The 25,141-nt window shown below is 38.9% G+C and overlaps 1 protein-coding gene across 1 annotated transcript in view; it reads left to right on the top strand.

The window, feature by feature from the left end:
* The window catches only part of rap1b (RAP1B, member of RAS oncogene family), a 52,258-nt gene continuing 27,117 nt past the window's right edge, over positions 1–25,141 (top strand). Inside the window, exon 1 of the mRNA XM_081363797.1 lies at positions 1–211. The gene's annotated coding sequence lies outside the window, so the exon portion shown is untranslated. The remainder of the gene's footprint in view (positions 212–25,141) is intronic.

The raw sequence follows: 25,141 nt of genomic DNA, 5'->3' as shown, positions 1-25,141 counted from the left end.
ACTGTCATTTCCATGTGCCACATTTAGCAGCGCTCGTTCTCCGTTTCCCGTTACGCTCAATTGTAGGCAGAGCTAGGGAGCCTATGGTGCTGAAACCGAGGCTGTAACGTCATGCTCGACTCTAAACCTCACCCACCCTCCCAGAGGCGAGCAGCTCTTTCACAGGCACAGGCGCAGACGGACTGACTGGCTGGAGCTGGAGCGGATTGCTGTAAGTATCGCATTTGCGCGATATTCTATGGCATTACAGTCGTAACGGCGCGTGTATTGCGCGGGAACTGTGAGGGGATTATGATGTCACGGTTTGATTTATACATTGTAGCGGCTGAACGGCGGAATGTTCCAATGTTGCAAAGCAGACCGGCAAAGGGTTTGCGGAAGAGCAGCTCAGATGTCTAGAATATGGCGGAGCTGGAGTGAAACAATTCAACTCCTTAGATTTACCAGACTCCGCTTTAGGGCGAGAAAAATCGCTGGGAAGTTTGTGTTGAAGCGCGCGAGGTTAGCGGCGTTGTGTCGCCCTGAAGAATGGCGTTTTTTGTTGTTTCATGCCCACGGCAGGGTGGAAGTTATAGCGGAAATGGAAAAGTTGTACGAATGAGTAGTTTAACGAAGAACTGATTATCAGATTCAAACCGACAAAGCAATATTTTTCGACATGTTTTACGTAAATAGATGAGTAAGGAGTGTCCGGTGTTGTGATAAAAGGCACATTTAGCGCTTCTAGTGCAGTCTTTCCTTCTAGATTTGACTGATTACCGGCCCCGCCTAGTTCTGTTCTGTTCCTCAGTCGAGGGAGATGACTAGTTCATTCAAGAAGAATTGGAGAAAATGAGACTCGGTTTTCTTTCACGTTGGACTGACTGTCAGATCACGGAGGAATACTTTGCACTCGTGCTTTTCAGGGTCACGAAAAGAATGATTAAAAACACCCATATTGCATTCCACTTCGTAGACCAGAAAACATCACTGGGCCCCTTATAGACTCCTATTTAGATGTGACATTTTGAATATTGTCCTTTAAGAAGAGATATGAGACTGAAGTCGCTGAAAGAGGTTGTTAAAGAAGATCCTGTTGCTTCTCCATGCATTTTTAATGGCTTGATCTTTAATGACGGGCTCTTGTGAAATTATAACAGCCTTTCTCCAAACGTGTCTTTACACAGGCTGCTCTGAGGTGGCTTTGTGTCTGCTCTGAAGCATGTATAAAAATGCCATGTCAAATAAATAACAACTAAAATATGCTAGCTTCCACCTCAGCAAATCGGTATATGTTGCTGCTTTGCTTCTGTGTAATGAAATGCAGCATCAGTGCAGCATTAAAGGGATAGTTCACCTAATAATGAAAATTCTGTCATTAATTACTCGCCCTCATGTAATTTGAAACCCGTAAGACTTTAGCTTGTCTTCGGAACACAAATGAAGATGTTTTTGATGAAATCCGAGAGCTTTCTATCCCTCCATTGACAGCTACGCAACTACGCTTCATAAAGTTCATAAAGAGATCGTAAAAATAATCCATTTGAATTGAGTGGCTGAATTTTCCGAAGAGACTCGATCTTGATACAATGAACAGATTGAATTTAGGGTTTTATTCACATAAACATTCATCAATTTACACATCATTGTGGTAAACGGAAACTCAAGCATTTTCGCTTGACGTGCAAGAACCAATGAGGTTCATTCTCGTATGTTACGCAGCACGTTTGAGCTTCTGCATGAACCAATGAGGTTCATTCTCGTATGTTACGCAGCACGTTTGAGCTTCAGCAAGAACCAATGAGGTTCATTCTCGTGTTACGCAGCACGTTTGAGCTTCAGCAAGAACCAATGAGGTTCATTCTCATGTGTTTCGTAGCTCGTTTGAGTTTCCGCAAGAGGTTTGTTCTTGCACGTCAAGTTTGGTTGAGCTTCTGTTTATGTTCACTGAAAGTTTAAATGTGAATAAAACCCTAAATTAAATCTGTTCATCGTATCAAGCGATCGAGTCTCTTCAGAAAATTTGGACGTAACCGCTCAATTCATATGGAATAGTTTTACGATCTCTTTATGAACTTTTTGAAGCATCAAAGTGGTAGTTGCATAGCTGTCAATGGAGGGACAGAAGTCTCTCAGATTTCATTAAAAATATCTTCATTTCTGTTCCGAAGATGAACGAAAGTCTTAAGAGTTTGGAACGACATGAGGGTGAATAAGACAGAATTTTCATTTTTGGCGACTAACCCTTTAACGTGCAGCCATTTACTATTCTTCAGTGATTTTTTTTGGTCAAATTTATGTAATTTCAAAAGGAATCCATGTGATTTAGGATTTTCCTACTTAGATGCCACCTCATTTTCAGGCAACTCGAATTTTCCGCACTGACCAACAGAAAGCTGCTTGGTTGACAGTGGACCTTTTTTTTGCCCGTAAAATATCATAGATCACTTCTCCAAAATTTTCACATTTCCCTTCATTGTATTTCTATATTCATAAATTCATAGCATTATTTTTTTTTGCATTTGCATTTTTGTGTAAATGCATTTATGCCACCTTGTGCAATTTGTGTAAATGCACATTTTTGTGGTATAAATGCAGCCCTTGTGCCACCTTTCCAGTGTAAAATGGCTCTATTTAGGGTTCTTGGAAATATATGTGACACATTGTGCAACTGCTAACCAAGTATATATCATTTCCTGTTTTTGAGCAAACACTTGTCATTCCCAATCATGGAAAAGTAGACAGCAATATATCTGTCACTGCTCCGCAGATAAGTGTATCATGGCACCCTTACATTTCCTGTCTCAAAACTGTGTTGTCAGTTCACTAACTTTGTGTGAGTGTATGAGTTAATGCAGTCATAGATTTGTTGTTGCTTCATTTTTGTCATTTCTACTTATGTCATCTTAATAGCCTGTTAGTAAATGTTTAATTTTAAAACTAATTCTCTGTAATTTATACATGTGAACATAATTTGTACATGTCAGAATTCTCAAATTGAGATGTCAAGCTTGTTACAATACCAATTCTTAGCACAGATCTTTTTTGGAGTGCTGGGTCGCGACGACCTAACCCTACTGGGGTCTGACCCCAATCCTGTCCCTCCTAGAGCGAGAGGAAGGAAATCCCTGTGATAGTGTGTCCTCTTGGGCACATAGGAATGCCGGTCTGTTGGCTCTATTGAAAATAACAAAATGAAGAGATGGACTTCCTTTCAAAGAAGGCCGCCCACTGTTTGAACACCCTTAAAAAACCTGGGTTCAGTCCTGGAAGAAACTTCTTTTAGATAATGCCACGTCAGCTTTGATGTGTCGATTTCAGGTGTATCGCTTTCGTGTAGTAGTTCTTGGTTTTTTTGTATAATTATTGTCTCGATTGTTGCGGTTGACAGTGTGATTCTTGCTTTGAGCTGTATCAGAACTTCCCAGCAGCGTTTCTTGTGGGAGTCAAACCGTATGCAAACAAACATGGGGGCTGTCAGGGAAGCAAATATCTCTGACTTTGTAAATGGCAGTTCTAATACAGCTGTCGGGGCTGATTCCTCTGGAGGGCTGTGTCAGAATAACCAGCCTGCTAGCCTGAATTACGCTCGGTACTTGTCAAGTGTCACTGTATTTAGGGGTCCGTAACCCCTACATGTTCAAGATTAACGGTTGATGTGGGTTTTTTTCAATTTCAGATCCTTAACTTTACCTTTTTGAGCCCCCGATATTTAATATTGAGTATTGCGAATAGCTACGATGTTAGTAAGCTGTGTGGTTTCCCACCAAAGCTTTGACATTTGACTAGGAAACAGAATAGCATTTTGAAGCCTGCGGGTAATGAGATGACAAAACATTAACTGCCAGTTGTCGGTAACCGTTTGAGACTTTTAGAGGAACCAACTGAGCAGAAAGGAAAGGAGATGCTCTGGAGAGGAAGAGCATGACAGTGCGGGGGAAAGAAGGCTGTTGGCGTCCCTCAGCGAATTGGACCACTTCCTCTTTAGGCCAAAGGGCCTCATGAAACCTGGTGGCCCTGTCATGCCTTCCTTCCTCCTTTTAAGTCATGTGATTATTGTGCGAGACAGAGCGAGTGTAAAGATAGCTAATCTGTGCATTTGGTTTGGTTCAGATATTTAAAAAATTATTATATATTTTTTAATAGTTCAGTTTCAGCTGGCTCTCAGTGTAGAAAGCAGAACTGGCTCTCAAGCAGTTTCCAAGGGTTACTGAGCTAATGTGGTGTAGCTGTAGCTCAGCTTGACGCTCACGTTTTCTAACGCTAATCCCAAAGCAATTCCACAATCTATTCCCCACACATCATTGTCCTCATTTAGGCGTGTAAGCCATGACTGATGACTGTATCAGCGATTTGTGACTGAGAGATTGGGACCTTTTCTGAGTCTATGATTCAGAAATAGACATTACAATGAAGTTTATGATCGAATTGAAATTCAGATATTTGTTATTGATTTTTATGTGCACTGCCATTCAAAAGTTGTGGGTCTATATATATATATATATATATATATATATATATATATATATATATATATATATATATTATATGTATATATGTATATGTATATGTATATATGTATATGTATATGTATATATGTATATGTATATATATATATGTATATATATATGTATATGTATATGTATATATATATATGTATATATATATGTATATATATATATATGTATATATATGTGTGTGTGTGTGTGTGTATGTATGTGTATATATAATATTACAAAATATTCATATTTCAAATAAATGCTGTTATTTGAACATAGACTTTTTCTAAATCTTTGATTAATAGAAACTTATCACGACTAGAAAAATATTAAGCACCACAACTGTTTTTCAGTATTTATAATAATTGGTAATAATAATTATTGTTTCTTGAGCATTAGAATAATTTCTAGATGACCAGCCATGACACTGAAGACTGGAGTATTTATAATATATTGAAAATTGAAAAAGTTTTCAATTGTAATAATATTTCACAGTATTACCATTTTTAGTTTACTGCATTTTTGATCAAATAAATGCAGTAGTGTAAGAGACTTCTTATAAAACATTGAAACTCCAAACTTGTTGCTATGTTACTTTTAAAGGCTTTTTATGATGAGGGCTGGATTTCTGGCACTATTGCTTTTTTTCGTTGTTGCTTTTTTCCCTTGTAAGTTAAAAGGATTGTTTTTGAGCATTGAAATGTACAGTTTGAAAAATTACCAGCTCTGGTGACATTTGTAGTATTGAAGTTTATATTTGAGAAATGTCTTGTGTCACAAGGTCAATAAATAACAGCCTAAATAAATAAATATGAATGAATAACAAAGCCTACAAATGTTCTAAATGTTAGTTTATTCTTATTTTGCCAGTTTATTTGAAATATTAGATCTCTCGCCCATCCGTTATGATGACACCATCTGTTATAGGCTGAGATCTGATTTAGAAATGTACAATGAAATAGTTTGAGCAACAAGTTCATGAAGTGGATTGCTCATTTGTCTTCAGAGTACTATGTGTGTGTAAATCCATCCCTGGGGTCTATATGCTGTAGTCAGTCAGACGTCAGATGCCCTGCCATGTGTTGACATTTGACACTAGAGGTTGGGCTGAGTTCTCATTGATCTCGTCTCCCGTTGTTCCTTTTCCTTCCATAATCTGCCTCCCGACTCGTTGTTTTCCAGTCTCTAAGCGGCTTACTGGTTCTAGCAATAGAAATTGTGTTATTGCCTTAGTCTTAGTGACAATGTTTTGACAGGGGATGTTTGACACCCCTGCCCTTTGAGCCAGTGTTCGTAATTGTTCTGGGCATCAGTTGCCTTGTAGTTTAGTGTAACCACATCAGAAGTGGGGGGAAAGCTGCTTTGACAGCAATGCTAGTGCAGATCTTTTTGTGTTTACGTTTTAAACAATAGTTTGCAGGTTTGAGTTTTAATTTAGCCACCCAAACCCCCCATATGGCCAATGAAACACAAAAGGACATGTGTTGCAGGATGTTCACGCTGCTCTTTTCCATACAATGAAAGTGAATGGTGACCAAAAGTTACAAAATGGCCACTCAAAAAATGAGGAAAAGTAACATCGTACCACGTTTGATGTCAATGACGAGATATGTTATTGGTTTTTATTAAATATACGAATATACAATTTTGCGCAAATGCAAATTGCATAAATGAGATTTGAGAGCTACGACGAAGGGCAAAATTTTCAGTGAATTACTATTTAAAGTTCAGTCCGTTCATTCCAAAAGCTTTCAAATGGCTTCAGAAGACTAGGAATATAGTGCATGGATCCCCGGGTCACCATCCACTTTTATTGTATGGAAAAGAGCAGCATGAACATCATCCATAAGAACTCATCTTTTCTTTTTAGTCGGCGAAAAGAAAAAAAAAAGGGTTTTGGAATGAGATGAGGGTGAGTAAATGGTGACAGAATTTTCATTTTCTGTTTCTGTGAACAGAATTTGAGACCGCACTGGTTGAGAGGATGTGAGAAAAAGAACAAATGTTCACTTTGGTAAGTCAGTTTAGATGCTTTCTCAGCAGAACCCCCACCGATATGTCGCATCAGAAGCAAACGCCTGATTGTGAAACCATGATTGCTACTACATGTTTGTTTTCACTCATTCTCTTTGACAGCCTGTTACCTAGGTGAGTTGCTTGACTTGCAAATAACATGTTGGGATTCAACATGGATTTTGACAGGGCCAGTAAAAACTCCCTAATTTGCCCAAACAAAAGCCTTTTCTATCTGTTACATGGGCCCTGAGGACACTTTTCAAGCTGTTTTTAATGTTGCTATAGCTCAGATCTCAGATTTTAAGCCCTTACATGGGCTCCATCATCATCATCATCATCATCAGTGTTTTGTCATTCATAATCAGTGCTCATAATGAGCCCTTTGTGTATTAGGAGGTCTAAGTTCTGATAGATAATTTGGCACCATTAGATTTCTTTTGAACTGGCTGAAAAACAATTAATAGCAAACAGTGAGCCAGACTGCTCAAAGTTCACCCTTTGATAGATTCTACGTCATTGTACCTTTTATTTCAGTCTGTCTCTGATGTAATGGCCCTTGTGTTTGTTCCTAGAGATGATTGCATGGTTTCATCAAAATTTGAGTTTGAAAAAGACAACAAATACAGTGTTTGTTTTCATCCCTGCTGTGGTTTGTGTTAATTACAGACAAGAGACCGGTTTATGTTGTCATTACCACTAGACTGTGTTGCTTTGACACAGATTTTCTGCAGGCTATGAGTTGCTATGCTAAATTTGCCAGAGCTTTGATAGTGTGTCTGTAGTCAGCTGCTAGCTGAGGTGCTAATAACTTTGCTGGCTGGTTATTGGCTCCATCCTGACTGTAACAGCAGCACCTCTGGTTCTCAGCGTTTCTCAAGTCTGGCGTATCTCTCACCTGTAGCCTTATCCACCACAACTGGGGTTCAATTCTGCATGGGGTTGTTTCACTGTGTGGCAGATAATTGTGGTCATTTTTACTGACTGGTTCTAAATGCCAATAGTTATTTTTATGTTATGGCAGATATTCATTTTTTATTTTATTTTTTGTATTTTGTCTAAAAAAATAGTAATAATGATCAAACGCAAACTAAAATCAATAATTTAAATTCTACAAGTGAGTTTAGGCATCACAATATTACAAAACTACGGTATGAAAAATGGAATTTTGCTATGTTATTCAATTATTGGTGTTTTTAACAATTAACTTGGAGTGTTTGATGACATAATTTATTGGAAAATATGGGAAATACCAGCCCATTCTCATCCTAGGGCGTCATATATTGACGCTTTTGACATTTCGTCTACATCGAACGCACATGGCACCCTTTAGCGTCAATATGAGACGCAGATAGAAATGGGCCAGAAGGCGCCTCCTAGCGGTCTAACCCTAACCCTACACCAGACCTAAACCTACCCATAACCGAACAAAGCTCTGTGCGTGTCATATTGACGCTAAAGGGTGCCATGTGCGTTCGATGTCGACGAAATGTCAAAAGCGTCAGTATATGACGCCCAAGGATGAGAATGCGTTGGAAATACCAATATTTTGGTATTTGGTATTGGATATAGTTTTAACAATATTGACCAATGTCGATAAAAAATCTTGAATATTATCCGATAAACAATATGATACTGATATTGTGCATCCCTATTTTATAACCAAATGAATCCACATGAAGTGAAAACTAAGGGTTAAAACATTGGGTTTTCAATAACCAAAGCCAATACTCATATCAAAAGTGACTTGATATAATGCAGATATAATAATACGATAAAATGAACTCTTCACCAAATGTTGACCCAGTGAAACTCAAAATTTAAATCAGAAATGGGTAGATTAGTAGTTGTAATATAACATGACAATGTTGGCCGATTAATCGGTTCACTAATAGTATCTTTTAGGATTTGTGCTTAAAGTTTTCCTAAACATCTTTCACACAGAACGTGTTTTTGCATTACACTGCACTGCTTTTCCATTGTTTTTCTATGTAAACCTTCTAGACGGACATGTTTGACCGCTGAGCTCACGCCTCACATCTTTTGTCTCATGTATGACATGCGGCGCACAAGTTAAAAGATGTTCACCTTTTTAAAAAACGCGTCTCAAGAGCTTGCTTTTTTTCTGTTCCATGACCTGAAAATGCATTCTGTGTGAATGGTTCCTTTGAAGTCCGTAAGTCATTGTCTTCTGCTGCAGATTGTTCTACAAAATGTTACAAGTTTAAACATGTTTAAACAGACATCAAAATACACATTACATTTGTGTGTTACCACTTACTGAGAGAAGTGACTCCTGCTGAAAACCCTGCAAAAGCTTCAAGAGTTTGTTTTATTTATGGCACTGTAGTGAAGAGATTTTGCTCAAAGGAACCCACTGCAGAGAAAAAAAGATAGTATGATCGCCTGATGGGTTTCATCTGGGCACTTGTCTTCAGGGACATGGGAAACACTTAGCTGGAACCTGCAACACAAAGCCCAGCTTAAAGGATTCCAAGGACCCCTTAATCACAGTGGATATTGGCCGGTTTCTCTGCATTTATGTTGCTTATGGCAGTTTAGGGAGGCCTTACACATGAGTAGGAGACCAGATCTAAGTCAGGGTCAGAGGTCAGGCTTTGGGCCTCCTGTGTTTATGGGGTTACAGGTCATGGTAGCGACCCATAGAGCCATTTATACTCAACCTCATAGATTGTGGGAAATTTCAAATTTGGCAAGGATGGTGTTGAAGAATTCCCATGTTGAAGGCTGGTTTTATAGTCTTCATGGAGTAACTACGTCCCTTTTCAGGGACTAAATTAAAGCATTCAAGTCACTGACACATGATACCATTAGGGAAGTACTCGGAAGTCATCATATTTTCAATTCCGGAGATGATAAGGGCACTGAAATTACAAGCTTTGCTTTTAAAGAATAGGTAAAGAAAAGCAGAACACAGGATTTGGAGAAGTTTTAGTTAGTTTTGAGAAGCAGCAACATTAAAGATGTGAGTTTTCATGCCGCAGAACCAGACGCGATGTAATGTTCAGTTTGCATTCCTTGTGATCCCAACTGGATTGGAAATTGTCACTGAATCCAATTTATTTTAAATGCATTTTATTTTATTATTTTATTATTATTACTTTTTTACTATTTATTCATATTTTTATATATTTTTGTTTGCTTTTGTATTTCAATAATACAAAATATATTTAAAATGTTGAGCCTTCCTTGGTATATTGTAGCAACATTACAGTTTGTAGCTGCAGTTCCCTTTAAAATGTGGGCTTGATTATAGATACACTTGTAGATTTGTTATTTGGCTAATCCAGTCTGCCACTCTAATTGGTAGCTGTGTGCTCATGCCAGTTGTTCTTTTGTGTAGCTTTCTAAATAGACGTCCTTAAACAGCTCTGTGGATTTTAAATGAATCCCAGCATCTTCAGATAGACTCAGGGACTGTTTAGTGCTCTACTGTAGAGCTCTCATGTATGCGCGCGACCCATTCATGTGTATATGAGTCTCTCTGTTTGCGCATTTGCACATCTTTTGAACAGGCGATCTCTTTTATGTTTTAAGTTGCATTTTTTCCAGCTCCAATGAGCAGCACGCTCATCTCTCCGGGGATGTGCGCACGCGCACGTATATTTGCATACGAGACTTAGCTTATTTGTACGATTTACCTCCCGCTTGCCTCTCTTGTCGAAATATAAGTTGACTTTTTCAACAGAGTGACGTTCAGACTCCCTCCGATGAATCCCGTGGGAGAACGTGGTGCTTCTCTCCACACTCCTCAGAATAGCAAAGCTAACCACCCCTGCAGATCCCAGCAGTCTGTTCAGCTCTGAGAAAAGAAAGCAGCCAGGCACCAGCAGGCACCAGCAATCCCGGCAGGCTGACTGTCTTTCCTCTGCTGTCCTCCTAATTCCATTTGCACTGGAATAGGACTGAATTACTTTGATTGCTAAAAACATACTTTTATTTAATGATAGGTTTAATTATTCATCTTCCTGGGACCATAAATGGAATTGATTTGGACCTGCATTTTGAACATAATTAGCTTAATGATTGCTGTTTATTACTGCACTTCTGTTTGCAAAAGCTGACGCAACACTTTCTTTTTTGCATAGGAATTTCCCTCTGGGTGTGGATTTTTACTGATGTGTCAGGGCGTAGCATCCATTAAAACTGGAAGGCACACTTTAAAATTTCTCATTGTCATTTTAATATCATTGTATGTGAAAATCTTTGGCCGTCATTCGACAAAAAACTCTTGCTGGCCACATGAAACAATGACTTTAAGGCCAATCAGAAGTCGGCTACTGTGGCTAGCACCCAAGGATGACTTGCAAATGTTACGCCAACTAATTAATATTCATGAGGCAAGCTATAGTTGATCTTATAAAGAGTTTCTTCCGCTTTTTTGAACACACCTGCTGATGTGGATCCTCTAATGAGATCTCGTTGTAATTGTGCAATATTGCAGCCTAGTCGTTTATTGATTGCTCAACACTAAAGCACACTGCAGACTCGAAATTTCCAAATTAACCTGACTGATTGTCTTCCCTTAGCTTCAGACATTTTAGGTACAAATCTGTCTTAAAAAAAGACCATGATGAAGCGTATTGCTATCAAGTGACAAGTGGAGTAATAGCTCCTTCCTCAAATCAGACTCCCATTCTGATTGATTACTGAACACTGTATCTTCTCAGTCATAATTGATTATGTTGTTTTTATAAATGTTTGGAACATGCTTCTTTTGTCAAAGCATAATGGTAAAAGCACATTTAGGGAACTGAGGAGTTCAATTACACTGGTTGAGTGTGGAAATCCCCAATAAGTTCCTGTATATATTGAGGTTTATATTTCTTTTTCCAGTTTATCACTTTTCATTTTTTAAAAATCTTTTCTCTCAGACTTTTTTGAGAAATGTTGGTACCAGTATTTTCAACATTGGTTCATTGGAAAAACGTGGCTCTACCTATGAAATTGCAGAACTCCAAAAGCATACCTATTCATTGCAGCTTTCAGCTGAAATAAACACTAGTGCCAGTAAATCACCTACAACTTTTATATTTTCACACATATCATGATTACAAAGGCAGATTATCGATGCATAATATTTATTTTTGCATACTTCCTTGCACAATACTCAAAACACTTTTACCATAGTGCATGCTTTGTGCATTTTGATGTTAGTATCACATAGCCAGATTCTGATCTAGTAAGCCTGCTTTGTAATTAAAGCAAACTTTAAGCAAGCTATATTGGCATTGCTGCTTAAGCAAATGTGTTTTTATCCCACATTTGATTTTTATTTTTTTATTTTTTTTTTATGCTATCGTTTAGGTTTGTTTTGGTGGTACTTTATTTTCAAACGCTATAGGCTTATTTGCAATGCCTCCAAGCAGCTATTTCGGGGAATCAAGACAAAGTCCTCTATTTGAATGGGGAATCCTGAAATCTCAAAAACTGCTTACCGAACTCACAGTTAAATGACATATTTCAAATCAGCAACAAAATCTGACATGAACTATCCCATAAATGTTGTTTCTTATGCTCAAATGGTGTTTAAAAAAGCTTATTTTTCAGACTAGACCAGCCAATGCACATGTGCAGTCTCAAGCGCGAGTCTCAGGTTTCTAGCTTCTAACTGCAGCTGCAGTGACACAATGACTTTACCAGTCAGCGATTGGCTCTTTTACTTAGAAGGCGGGACGTATTCCGCCATTTTGCGCTGCAATTTATCCAAATAATAAGTAATAGGAATGAACTGTCTTTCTATATCTGTAGTCTTCACTCAGCAAACTTTTCATTTTCGTATTGCCAAGATACTTACAAACACCAGGTTAATAAAACATTGACAGATTCACGTTCATCTGATAAAACTGAACATGATTTTAGTTCCACTCACTGGACATTTCACTTTGAAAATGTCACAAAATATACAAGAAGAAATTTTGCAGAAATGTCGCAACATTTTTTGTTGCTGCTGTCTAAAATGGCTTTACTTCAGTATTTCAAGTGGTCTGGAATTATGGCGAGATCGTTTTTTGTTTTGTTCTGTGAATTGATTTTTCTTTTAGGTGCTCGGTCTCCAAGTTGAGAGACTCAGTTCAGCAGCATCTTCTTTTTTTCTTCTTCTCGAAACAGGCAGGCAGGGTAGAATTAAAGTTCAATCCTCTTCATCTGCCTTGGACAGTCTCTTTTCATCATCTTGCACAGTGGGTGTTCACTTAATCAGAGCGGGGAGAAATGTCACTGCAGAATGTCAGTCTTCTGAAATGGGGTGGGTGTTTTTCTGTGTTTTGAGACCAGTGGGCGTGGCCTGGGTTCTGAGATGGGGGTGTGGCCTGATAGCTCTGCTATTGGGGGTGTGGTCTGTGTGTTTTAAGACAGGGTTGGTGTGTTCATAAGGTGGGTGTGGTCTACATATTTAATATCACACATCCTGTAGTCCAGCTGTAGTGATGTGTTTATCTATGGAGACTTTGTTCATTTCCCTTTGCTGAGTAGCTTTTGTGAGGCATTGCAGTATGTTCTGAAGATTTAAGCAGTTATAACAGTTTGCCCTTCTGATGTTCGTAGTGCAAGCCTCCAGTCCTTGTTTCGAATACAAACTCTAAGATGTCTGACAGATGTCTTAAACTGTATCTAGGGACTCAATGATACTAGTAAGCTAAATGGCTTGATGTTGGAATGGTTGGATAGACTTCAAGGGATTGTTTACCCAAAAATGAATATTCTGTTATTATTTACTTGCGTTCATGTTGTTCCAAACCCATATGACTTTCCTTTTACTGTGAAGCACAGAAGTAGATGTTTCACAGAATGTTCAAACTGCTCTTTCCATGAGCTGAATGAGGTTGTGGAGCTTAAAAAGTGACAAAAGCATCCTAAAGCTGGTTTAAATTACTTTTACGATATTTATTCCAAGATTTCCGAAGCTGTACGATAGCTTTCTGTGAGGAACATACCAAACATTTTTTTGCACTCCAAATCTATTTAGCCTGCCATAATACATGACAACCAGCAGCATTTTGGCATAATTTACATAAAACTTTGTACGATTTCAAAATTGGGAGATTTCAGTGCATAACGACTCAATCAATCAAGTCATTTGGTGAACCATCCTTCATTTCTTTATATTGCAAAATATTGCAGTAATAGTAAATATCACAATGTCAGTTTCTACTAATATAACGCCGCCCTAGTTTGTGTGAACAGGCTCTCATTGTATGCAAAAAAGCAGTGTACACACATTCTTCTAAACTTCTCTTTTTGTGTTTCACGGAAGAAAGAAAGTCATACAGGTTTGTAACAATGTGAAGGGGTGTTAGTAATGGCAAAATGTTAATTTTAGGGGAACTGTCTCTTTAAAATAAAAAAATTAACTAAAAGGAGAAATGTTGTGTGAAATGCAAGCTAATGTATGAAGCCTCCATTAGCCCAAGCATTTCATCTGAAACATAAAGAGACTAATTTAAGGGCTGACATTAAAAACTCATTAATGTCTTTCTCTCTCATCCATAAGCATTTAAACACACCACATACACACCATCTTGCATCATTTTTGTTGCCATTATACTCTTCTCACGGTGGCCGGGTTTTGTAGAGCGTGCCAGTCCGCCAAGAGCATATCACTTACTGAATTCATCTTTTCTGAGTGGATTCAGGTTTCAGGGTTTCAGATCCAAGAGCAGATGAGTGATCAGTGCTCACGAGAGCTTTCTTATGCAAAGAACCACGAGATGCTGGCAGTGAATCAGTGCCTGTCTCATGTGCGGTCATGTCCCCTCTGATGACATCACCTGCGGGAGTCGTGCATGCACACGCTCGGCTATGTTTGGCATTCTGCTCACACACGCATACCCATGTATGTCAGAAAGATTAAAGAAAAGGAACAGAACGGTGCAGAGTAATAATGTGCTAGTGTTTCTTGTTTATTCTCCATCACACATTGTCTTTGTCTCCCCCTCTCTCTTTCTCCTCCTCTTGTGTCCTCCGTCTTCAGTCACACACTCTTTAGGTCAGTGTGTTAGACAGCCTGGCTTGCTGCCAGGGGCTGTTGTTGAGGTAAGGACTCATAGATCTGCTCGCGCAGTCTGGAATGGGAAAAATAAACACAATAACCACAACCTAACTCCCCCACTTCTCTCGCTACTGTGTCAATTTCTTTACCAACCGGAGTACTGCAGACTTTTCTGTTCTCACACAGGCATTTTATGGAAAGGTTCATGGAAAATGGATGCTCCTTGTTTTGTTTTTTCTAATATATGGGTTCTGTCTACAAGTTCACCCAGGCCATTTATGGATTTTCTTTCTCTTTAAAATTTCTGATATTTAAACTCTGTCCAATACAGATAAGCCAAGTTAGGGCCAATAAGCAATAAATGGCTGATATTAAAGTTATTAATTAAATAAGAAATTAATCACTAAAAATGCTACAAATGAATTTAGCTACCACAACATATGAGTGCTTTTTTTGGCCTCTTATGGATGCCTGGATTTATGTTTGAACGACAACAATGTACTAAAAACTGAAACGTTTTTCGTGTACAGATGACAACATTGTCAAAACAATCCCCGTTAACACGGATCGACGAAAACGACTTAAAATGCTGTATTATGCATGCCAGGCCAGTAGTTGGTGACACTTTGTAAAGAAACACCACGCGCCTATAGAATGAACACGTAATACGCATGCACATGACGTCACCATTTTAACAAATTTGCATTTGATAACGGTATCGTTTTTCAAAAACGTGCACTTTGAAATCCGTTTTTAAAAGTATGCATTTTCAGGGACACAAAATACCTTTATGTAAATGAACGGCCAAAACACTTTTTTCCGTTTTTTTGTTGAAAATGGTGTCGTGTAAACGTAAACTAAGTTTGTGGCACTGCTAGTCAGCTAAACATACAGTATGGTCGTTTGCATATAGATGTCTTAAGGGTACAGTAGCAAAAACAGGGTCAGAGAGGGTTTAAAATCAGGTTAAACTAAATTAAGAAACCTCAGAGACCTTGGACTTCAGGGAAAAAGAAATGCTACCCTTTTATGGTACGCTCGTGCTTAGTGGGAAACTCTAATCTCGAATGCTTTTCTGAAATTGTTTGAGGCAGAAAGGAGCCCAGTGTGGAGATGAACCATAAAAGCTGCCTGTTGATTGCAGACGCATTATCTGATGTGTGCTTTTGGATTTGGACTGCCGACATCACACATTAGTGACTCTGAGTTTCCTTATAAAGACACAAGACAGCGGTTGCATGGGGCCGCCCCTTGATTCCGAGAGGGCGCAGCTTGTGGTTTATTAGGCGCAGCTATCTGGTTTCCGTCGCTGCAGGGAGGCCTGGGAGATGGAAGGGCCTTCTGCCTAATCACAACCAGCAAGAGCTTCCTGGCACCCCTCGTCCACGTCAAAAAAAACGTGCCATGCAACTTCTCCTGTCAAGCTCAGATGAAGCCCTTAAATCGACCTCAGACCAGCTGCTGCTTTCCCCGCCCTCTGTTGAGTGTCTGTGTGTGTGTGTGTGTGTTTAGTTTCTTACGCCAAACCACTACCTTCTTTTTGTTCTCCTGCATTTGGCTGCAGAAGTGCATGAACAAATTCTGTAGTGGGTGTGTACGGCATGTGTCTCACATCTGGCTTCCCCATGCTTTTGGTTAGGGGCTTAAAGAAGGGGCCTGAAATGTAATGCACATATTTCTCTACACAAAAATCTGTACTGTTGCAAGCTTGTTGTCTTGAATATAGTTTCACTAAATAATCTTGCCTTTTTGGATGGCTGCGTATAAATAATAGGGATGCAATGCATTAACTTGATTTGCCGTTATAACTGCTCATTCTATTCTGTGAGATTACTAAAAAATATATTTTATTTTATTAGCATGAGAAGCAATGTAATGACACTTCAGTGCATAAAACATGTTTTACTAATGTAAGATTAAGTTCATAAAGTGTAGCTATTTCATTATTTAATTTAATTAATTATTGCTGATTTGTCATGTGTTCAGTGTCCCATGCATTTTAATGCATTTTGGGAAAAAATGTGTTTGCAATATCATTTACTTCGATATTTGACTGTATAGGACATGGAATTGAAGTAGAATAAAACCAAACATTTAATGTTAAGAAAAGTGTGTGACGTCAAGTATACTTTTTTATTTATTTACATAAATGTATAAATATGATTGAAATAATCCACACAAATCCAGTAATTGCATATGCAATTTTATTTTGTGCAATCTTTAATACTTCAATAATCATAAAAAATAATTTTAATCGATTGATAGCCCTAATTAGTGCACATGACATTTAAAACAGATAATGCATCTTTATGTGCCTTATTTGTTTTTGAATAATTTATGCAACAATCACTAATGATTGCATTCATCTCCTTAAGAATGCTTATTGAAGGGCTGTTCCGGTGTTCTCTGATATATGCTCTGCTGTGCTGTTGATGCCCAGACTTGTTAGTCATGAGTGTTGACTTGCTGATGACTGCAAGTCAGCTGTGGCAGCACATCTTCAGGCTCTCAAGCTAGGGTGAGTGTAAAACATTTGAATGAAGACATCTTCCCTCTAGAGATCATGTAGAGACATGAACATCCCCACAGTGGGGATGGTAAATTTCTGATATTCTGTTACTTGTTTGCCGTGATATGTTATAGAGCTATACAATCTGAAAAAAGGGCATTGAAGTGGAACTCAGTTGTTTGGTCCACTAAATAAGCTTATTCTTTTTGTAAATTGTTGGAAGGTGGCATTTTAATCAGGCCAAATGTAAATTGGAGCCTTTTCTATTCTTAATCCTAGTTCTATTTCCTTATCGGTCTGGAAGTGGAATCAGTAACATGGAGAATGTTGTTGATTTGGCTGGAGGCAGATCTGAATGCAAGCTTGCAGTTCATTGGAAGAAAGGGGCGGGGTTTAAGCTGGCAAAATGATTGGAGATGTCTGTCTTGGAGCATTGAGTTAAAGGGATAGTTCCTCACCCAAAAATTCAAATTCTGCCATTTACTTACCCTCATGTAATTCCAAACCCATAAGCCATTGGTTAATCTTCGATAAACAAATTTAAATGTTTTTAATAAACCATAGAGGTTTCTGTCCCTCCATTGAAAGTCCAGGTAGCCAAAACTTAGAAGATCCAAAAAGGTTAAACTACTCCATATGAATTGATTTAATGGTTTAATTCAAGTCTTCTGAACTTGATTTATATGGATTCATTTTCCAATGTCTTTATAACATCTTTTACGTTTTTGTACGTGGACTTTCAATAGAGGAACCTCCTAATTTGTTTTTTGAAGATTAACCAAAATCGTAGGGTTTGGAACGACAAGCTCGAAAAATCAAAAATAAAACGTATGCATGGATGAATTATTCATGATAAGTTCAATAAGATGCATTTAAAAAATAGACAGGAAATTTCCATTCCATGCCGACTTTAACTCTTCCTGAAGTTTCTGCAGGTCTAGTGACACTTTTAAACACTCATCACAGGTCTTTAGTGATAGAATTTACCTTTATTGTATCTATTACTTCTATTGTTGGAAATTGTTCCATCATATAGTTGCATAGAATGAGTGAATGAATTCAGGATTTTAGAGTTAAGGATGACTTTACTGTTCATCCACCCTTAGAATCATGACCTCATAATGCTGAATTGAATTGTTTTATACTATGGTACTCAACTCAAGAACACTCTGTGATCTTTCTCTCACTTTTCACTCAATCGAACATGCATTTTAAATTGGCTATGGAAATGCTTCACTGTTAAGCTCTTTCCAGTTCAAACACACTGTATTTGCATTGATGTTATTTCTGGTGTGACGGAAAAACAGCCAGAACATTCTCAAGCATTTCAGTGCTTCCTCAGGCCAGAACCGGCAACGCCCAGGGTTTTGGGGGGGATCCCCCCGGGGGTCTCTCCGCGCCTCTCTCTGAATCACTGCTGCGCGGAGCTCCAGCCCAGGACAAAAGAGATGCGTCCCTGCTCTACATTCCAATGTGGAATTACACAGAGGACAATTCCATTCCCTCTGGTCTTCCTCTTCGGGCTCAGGGACCGTTTGACACAAGATAGCGGGTCGGCCGAGCGGCCTGTGTAAACAACCGCATTCCACATGCAATGGAGAAGAGAGAAATGCAGCTTCTCAGGCATTGTTCCGCCCTGCCTCCTGGCCTGCTTTGATTTAACTCTGCAGCAGGAAGTGCTCGCGTTGCACTGGATTAGAGAGTGACTATAATCAGCTGAAACTGGACTGTGTCTTGTTAGCTGTCAGTCTCGGTTGTAAAGAGCTCTCACTTTTCCTAAAGAATGGGATTTTTTTTCAGTAGGGATCATTAGCTTGTTTGTCTGTGCTTTGTGTGACTTTCTTGTGTGGGAGGTTTCAACCATGTGGCCGAGATGTATCAGAAATGCAGATAGTGTGCTAATGGCTTGTTATCTCAGATGTTTCAAAGTTTGAAGGAGATCTAACTCAGTGGTTTTCTTTAATTCAACTTCTTTAAAGAAGTTGAAAGAAGTTTCTGTGAATTTCACATGCTTGAGGTCATGGATCTTATGAAATACTAGCTGAATATTGCAATTAGGGCTGGGTGAAATGTTTTACAGCCTTTGTCATGTTACAGACGAAATTCGATATGAATCAATATTTAAATATTCATTATATCTTAATGTTAATGTACACTTCCATTCCAAGTTTTGGGGTTAGTATAATTTCTTTTAAAGAAATCAAGTTCATTAAATTGATCAAAAGTGACAGTAAAGACATGTAATGTTGTTTAGAATTTTTTTTTCTTTCTATTTATCAAGAATTCTGGGAAAAAATGTATCACAGTTTCCACAAAACTGTTTTCAACATCGATATTGATAATGAATAATAAAAAAAAAATCTTGAGCACCAAATCAGCATATTAGAATGATTACTGAATGACCATTTTGACACTGAAGATGAGTAATAAAATTTCACAATACTATTACTCTTTTTACTGTACTACTTTTTTTAGAGACACTTTCAAAAACCTCAAACTTTTTAACGGTAATGTAAATATCTGTATTTTCTTAATTTTTTTGCTTCAATAATATGAGTGACTATTATTTATGCTTACTGAAAGAAGTAAAATTGATTAAAAATCAATTTAAATAGGCATGTTTTCAACACAATTTTTCTCTAAATGAACATAAAATGATTTTAACTTTTATGCACCAGTATAACACACTACTGTACTGTACAGTACTGTACCTAATAATAATTAACATTATCTACATACATATAACACATTAAACATGCCACTCAGGGACTTCTATGAAAATTTTTGAGTGATGATACAAATTAATCATGAAATCATTTGATTCTTTGAAATGGAGAGTCTGAAAAAGCAGTGTTTAAATGAATCTAACTTCCCAACTAATTTTTGTGTTAAATCAGAGATGTTGCTTAAATGTTATTATACTTATGTATGTAAATGTCTTATACTTATGAGCATTAAAGCCATAGCAATTTTTCATGATGTTTTTTACTTGTATATCGGCAACAAAATCATTGTGAATATACCGTAAATATTTGAGATATCTCCCAGCCCAAATTGGAACCCACAAGCATTGCGTTGGCCAATAAAGTAATCGCTTATTATTGCCAGCATGTCTTGTTCTGCATATAGTGGCCTCTCACATCTCTGTGTATTGCATCAATTAATCACACTTAAGCTGATAGGATTCATTGCTCTGTGGTTCAGGTTCAGTAGGGTTAATGTGTGTGGGTTTTTATTTGCCTATAATGGATTATTCTCCCATCAGACGTGTGCGTTTTGACATTACACGTTTGCAATTACCATCTGAGTAATGACAGAGCAGTGAACTCTGACCTAAAACCACCTCGTGGCCCAAAACCCTGCTAAGTCATTGAATTTTGATGGAGAAAATTGTGCAATAACTTACTTAAGGCAGGTATACACTGAATGTTAGACCTTATGGCTCCTGGGAAACGTTCATTTCTGTGAAGTGCTTATTTAAAGTCCAACTGAAATCAAAATTGACCCTATTTACTTTGTTAGCGCATATTACTAGTCTTGTGGTGAAAAATTAATCCGTTCAAGTTAATACACAGAAAAAAATTGTTTGCCGTCGTAATCTTTAATCAAAGTCTGAAAAGTTACTTACGGTCTGGAATGGCGTTCCTTCTCTGATAATGTAGGTTTGACGGCTTGGGTTGGGAAACGCTTAACCACTCCTCTCAAACCGTTAGTCTGCTATGAGCGAGAGATTAAAACCATGTAAGAGTAAAACTAGAGTAAAACCCTGCCCTCTGTTCAATATTCCTTTTCACTGGGAAATACGTCACAACACTGGAGAAAAGTCGTCTGCAACTTCCGGTTCACGCGGAGTTTAATGGTAATTTAACATCAGATCCAGTCAAACTGAAAGCAGTATCTCTCCATAACTCAGTATGTGTCTTTTGGATGCAAGTTTCTTCAGAGCCATACACACATTATTACAAACACCGTGTAGCGCGCTATATGTGTTCTGACACGCAGGAGAGGATTTTGCCATTGGGTCTATGATTTCATACTCATTTCCTTGACTTCCAGTATAGTTTGTTCAATCATCTGCTGGTATCCACAAACAATGAAGTGCTGGTGCCTTAATCTTGTTAGAATGGTTGGAGTAATTCCCATCCATCAGAAAGATTATCCAATAACGCAGTCTGGAAAGAGGTTGGGCGCCGCCTGACTGCTCACTACTAGACATGGACATGCTGTGTGCATGCATCGTTTTTTAAATATCTTTGAGTTTTACATTGATCCTTAAGGGGCTTTCACACTGACAGCGATTTTGCAGCAATAAAGCCGAGGCAATAAATTCCAAATGAAGTTATCTGGCAGAGACTGTTGAAGATGCAGTTCAAATTGAACAAACCTCATGACATTTTACATCCTTGTCTTGTCATAAAAAGATCATATCAAGGATGTTGTAACAAATCTCCTGACCATGAGTATTATAAACATGTTCCTCATTGAAGAACAGTAGTCAAATCAATGTATTTGTGAATCACTTTTTTTGTTGAAAAATGAATAGATCCGGACAAAGTACACAAGCATCCTGTCATTGACCCTAGAGGAGTCACATAAAAACGACTACTGGCTACCAACAGCGATTTAATCACCGTCTGAATGCTCTTGTATGAAATAGCGGCTTTTAAATGCACATGCTGTGTCCTTGCATGGGTTAAAACCCTCCCTTCTTGAATTTTAGTATTTGTGAGTCATGGATTAGTCTTGCGACTGTCAGAGATCTTGTCTTTGCTTATGATTTATGGATACTGTGTGTTCCTCCTCCTCCTCTTCTCCTCTCTGGCTTGGGGAATCATGCCAGGATCTCTGCGGCCTGATCGTGCCTCACTGAGAAATGACAAATGATGGTTGAGAGGTTGAGGTGAGTCCTGGGAACGGGCCAAAGGGGCGATGGGGCTGCAGGTCATTGAAACTCCCCTAAACCCCCATTGAGCCATATGTTTTTGTCTGAATGAGCAGAGTGCAATATCTCACTCTGACACCAGGCTTGAACCATTTGTCATTCAGTTCTAAAGTGTATGGATGATGTTGCATCTCCATACCCATTTTAAAAGCACCAGCGTGGACAAATTAGAGAATGGCCTTTTTAGGTGATGGACACAACCTTGGGTTGTTACCTTTGATAGGGAATGTACAAGGTAAGCAATTGCTTGTTAGGTGTTCTGGGAGTCTGTATGGCCCTGGACTTGTCATGTGAAGGCCGTTTGTAAAACATCTCTGAGAGTATGTGTGAACGCAAATGTTTGAGCTACACCAAGCAGACTGAAAACTGTTGTGGGGCAGTTGTGGCCTAATGGTTAAAATTCTGTCAATGCAGGGAAGCGTTGTGGAAAATCGGTCAATGGCGGGAAAAGTTAGCCTGGCAAGCAAACTCACCATAGACATGGCTCAATCCGAGGGGCGGGATAAACGGCTGTCTTTCAAATTCCCTCTGCTCGCAATAGGACAGCGCTTCAACCAACCAGAGTGTTTTCCCAACAGCGGAGATAGTTGATAGATTCAACTTTTGCCATATCTGGCCGGCAAAACTACGAACACATCTTCCTTTTTTTAAGAATGACTTCAGTGCTGTTCTTTGCTCTTTTCTCAAAGAAAAACCTAACTCCAAGTCCTCCAGAGTCGCGGACAAAGCCGATTCGAAAGATGTTCGCCAGCAGCCGTCATTCTTTGTTTTCAAGTGGCAGGTAACCGTCGCTAGTTCACTCTGTCGTCATTATGTTAAGCCCGCCCCGCCTACTCTATACACAACGTGATTGGCCTGACCCAATTTAGGTTTTTGCAGCTCGAAAGTCAATGGAGAGTTGCTAGACTGCCCTGGCTGCAAAATACATTTTGCTGCCACTAGGGTGCATCTAGATTTCTAGGCTAGGGAAAAGTATGTTTTTGGCGTTAAAGTGTGACCAAACAATGTGCTCCCTTCATAGAAGGCCTGTGCACTTTAGTGGGAAGGTTTTGAGCAAATCGTTTGTTAATTGTGATGGTGGAGCGTACCTGGACTGATGCCACCTTCCTTCCTTTTTTTGGCACTGTGATGTCACTTTCTCCTCCCTTTTTCTTATCAATGGCTTCGAAAAGTTTGTTACATGGCATTATGTGACACTTCTTTTTGCCTGATGACTGTGATTACTAGGGCACTCTTGAGGCAGTGCCATCACACCTGGGGTGAAGAAGCAGCTGTGTTGATTTAACAGCTGGGCCCACCCGACTTTCATTAAAAGGGCGTTCTTTAACCCTTTACGAGATCGGGCGAGAGGGTTAATAGCTCCGGATGGCACAGAAGGGGGTCTTTTTATGTTCACATGCAACTTGGCAGTGGAGTTGCCTCTCGTGTATCTCCACTCCCAGTGGGGATTCACTTTGACTAATTGCTACCCAAAAGAAACATAGAGAAGTCGGACAAAAATGGAACAGTGGTGCTGATTTAAATAGACTAACCTGAGCCATTGATGCAGGGGGAGAGAGAAAGACAGAGCGCCAGGGCGTTATTGATTCAGTATCAGAGTTGATGGCGTTTCTAGGGTGTTATTAGGCTTACAGTAGCTAGAGCATTAACAGCATTGCTAAGCCTCGTTTTACCACACAGTTTTTGTGTGTTGTGTGGCCTGTCACAATGAAACCTGAGATTTACTGATACCTCATCCCCGTTCGGTCCCAAAACTGTGGCCATTTTTAGGCTTGTAATAAGTTGGGCAGTGAGTCACCGTGTGTGTTTGCATGCCTTCTTTCTTACACTGCTATGCAAAGGCTGCTGCATCACTTCGCATTGAAATGTCAGGCGGTGCTTTTCCAAATGGAAGTCTGTTTAGCAACATCATGAGACATTGCAATGCTTAGAATATTTCCCATTTCAATTGAAGACCTATAATGTCCTGTTCTAACAAGGCGCAATATAACACATTTCAAGTTCACTACACTGAAAGTAGAATACTGCGATAGCTACAATGTCACAGGCAATTGGAATAAATTGATGTTTGATATATGATATTTGACCGATGGGATTTCCCTGTGGTTACACGGGGCTACTTTCAAGTTCATTAAAAGTTGACTAAGATAATAATATTATAACATGACATGACATCAGGGCAGCAGTAGTTGTGTAGCTTGTCGTTGTGCCAGCGTAGCTTATCGTTAAACTCCGATTTAACCATTTGTTCTGTTGACACAGTGTCATAGTGTCAAATCCGGCATACTGATGCTTGTGGACTATTAACTAGATTCTCATTTTAGCACAACGTGTGCGCCCTGCAGGGATAGTACTTAAAACACTTCACTCTCTCCAGCCGTCTGCCAGAGCCCGAACTCATGAACGTCACAGACATTACGGCTGGCTAACGCAGACTTTTTCCAGCGCTCGCATGCCGAAATGAATTTGGCTGAGATGGAGAAGTCTTTGAGGTTTGAAATGTGAGAACTCAGACCATCTCTCCCCCACCTCAGCGCTGTTCAGCTTCACATTCACAACCATCGCTGCTGCTTTGCTCTGAATATGACGCTAACTGTCACTGTCTCCTGCTCGCAGCCGTGGAAAGATCTCATTCTCGCTGACTCCCGGTGTCTATAGCCTGTCAGCTTGTGTTTACACCTAAGCCTGCCTCCGGGTGAAAGATGCCACCATCTTTCAAGTGGAGATAAACTCATTCTTCTCTTTTTCCAGTGTTGATTAGTCATTTTTCGGATTGTAATCTGCTCCATGAACTCCGTGACCTTTGCACTTCCTACAGGAATGAGCATTTGCTGTCTTCCTTATGTTGCATTGCATTTATCTTGTGACTTCATACTGAACGCCTGAACGAATGTGGTCATGTGGATCGTCATGTGAAAGGTTCTTCTTAAAGGGATAGTTCACCTAAAAATGAATGTTGTTCCCAAACACATATAATGTTGTTGTTGTTGTTTTTTTAAAGTATATAAAAAAGTTCATAGTGACCACAGGCTGTCAAGCCACAAATGCATGATAAATCTGTACAATATAAATGATTGGCATGCTCATTTCCTCTATTGTTACATAAGGCTCCCTTAAACTTAATCTTTGAAAACACTAATAATTTAAAACCAAATTTTATTTATGCTGTACATTGATACAGAGATTCC

Source organism: Scardinius erythrophthalmus (assembly GCF_964197995.2).
Source record: "Scardinius erythrophthalmus genome assembly, chromosome: 4".
Taxonomy (NCBI): Eukaryota; Metazoa; Chordata; class Actinopteri; order Cypriniformes; family Leuciscidae; genus Scardinius; species Scardinius erythrophthalmus.
This window is presented reverse-complemented; position numbering and strand designations above follow the sequence as displayed.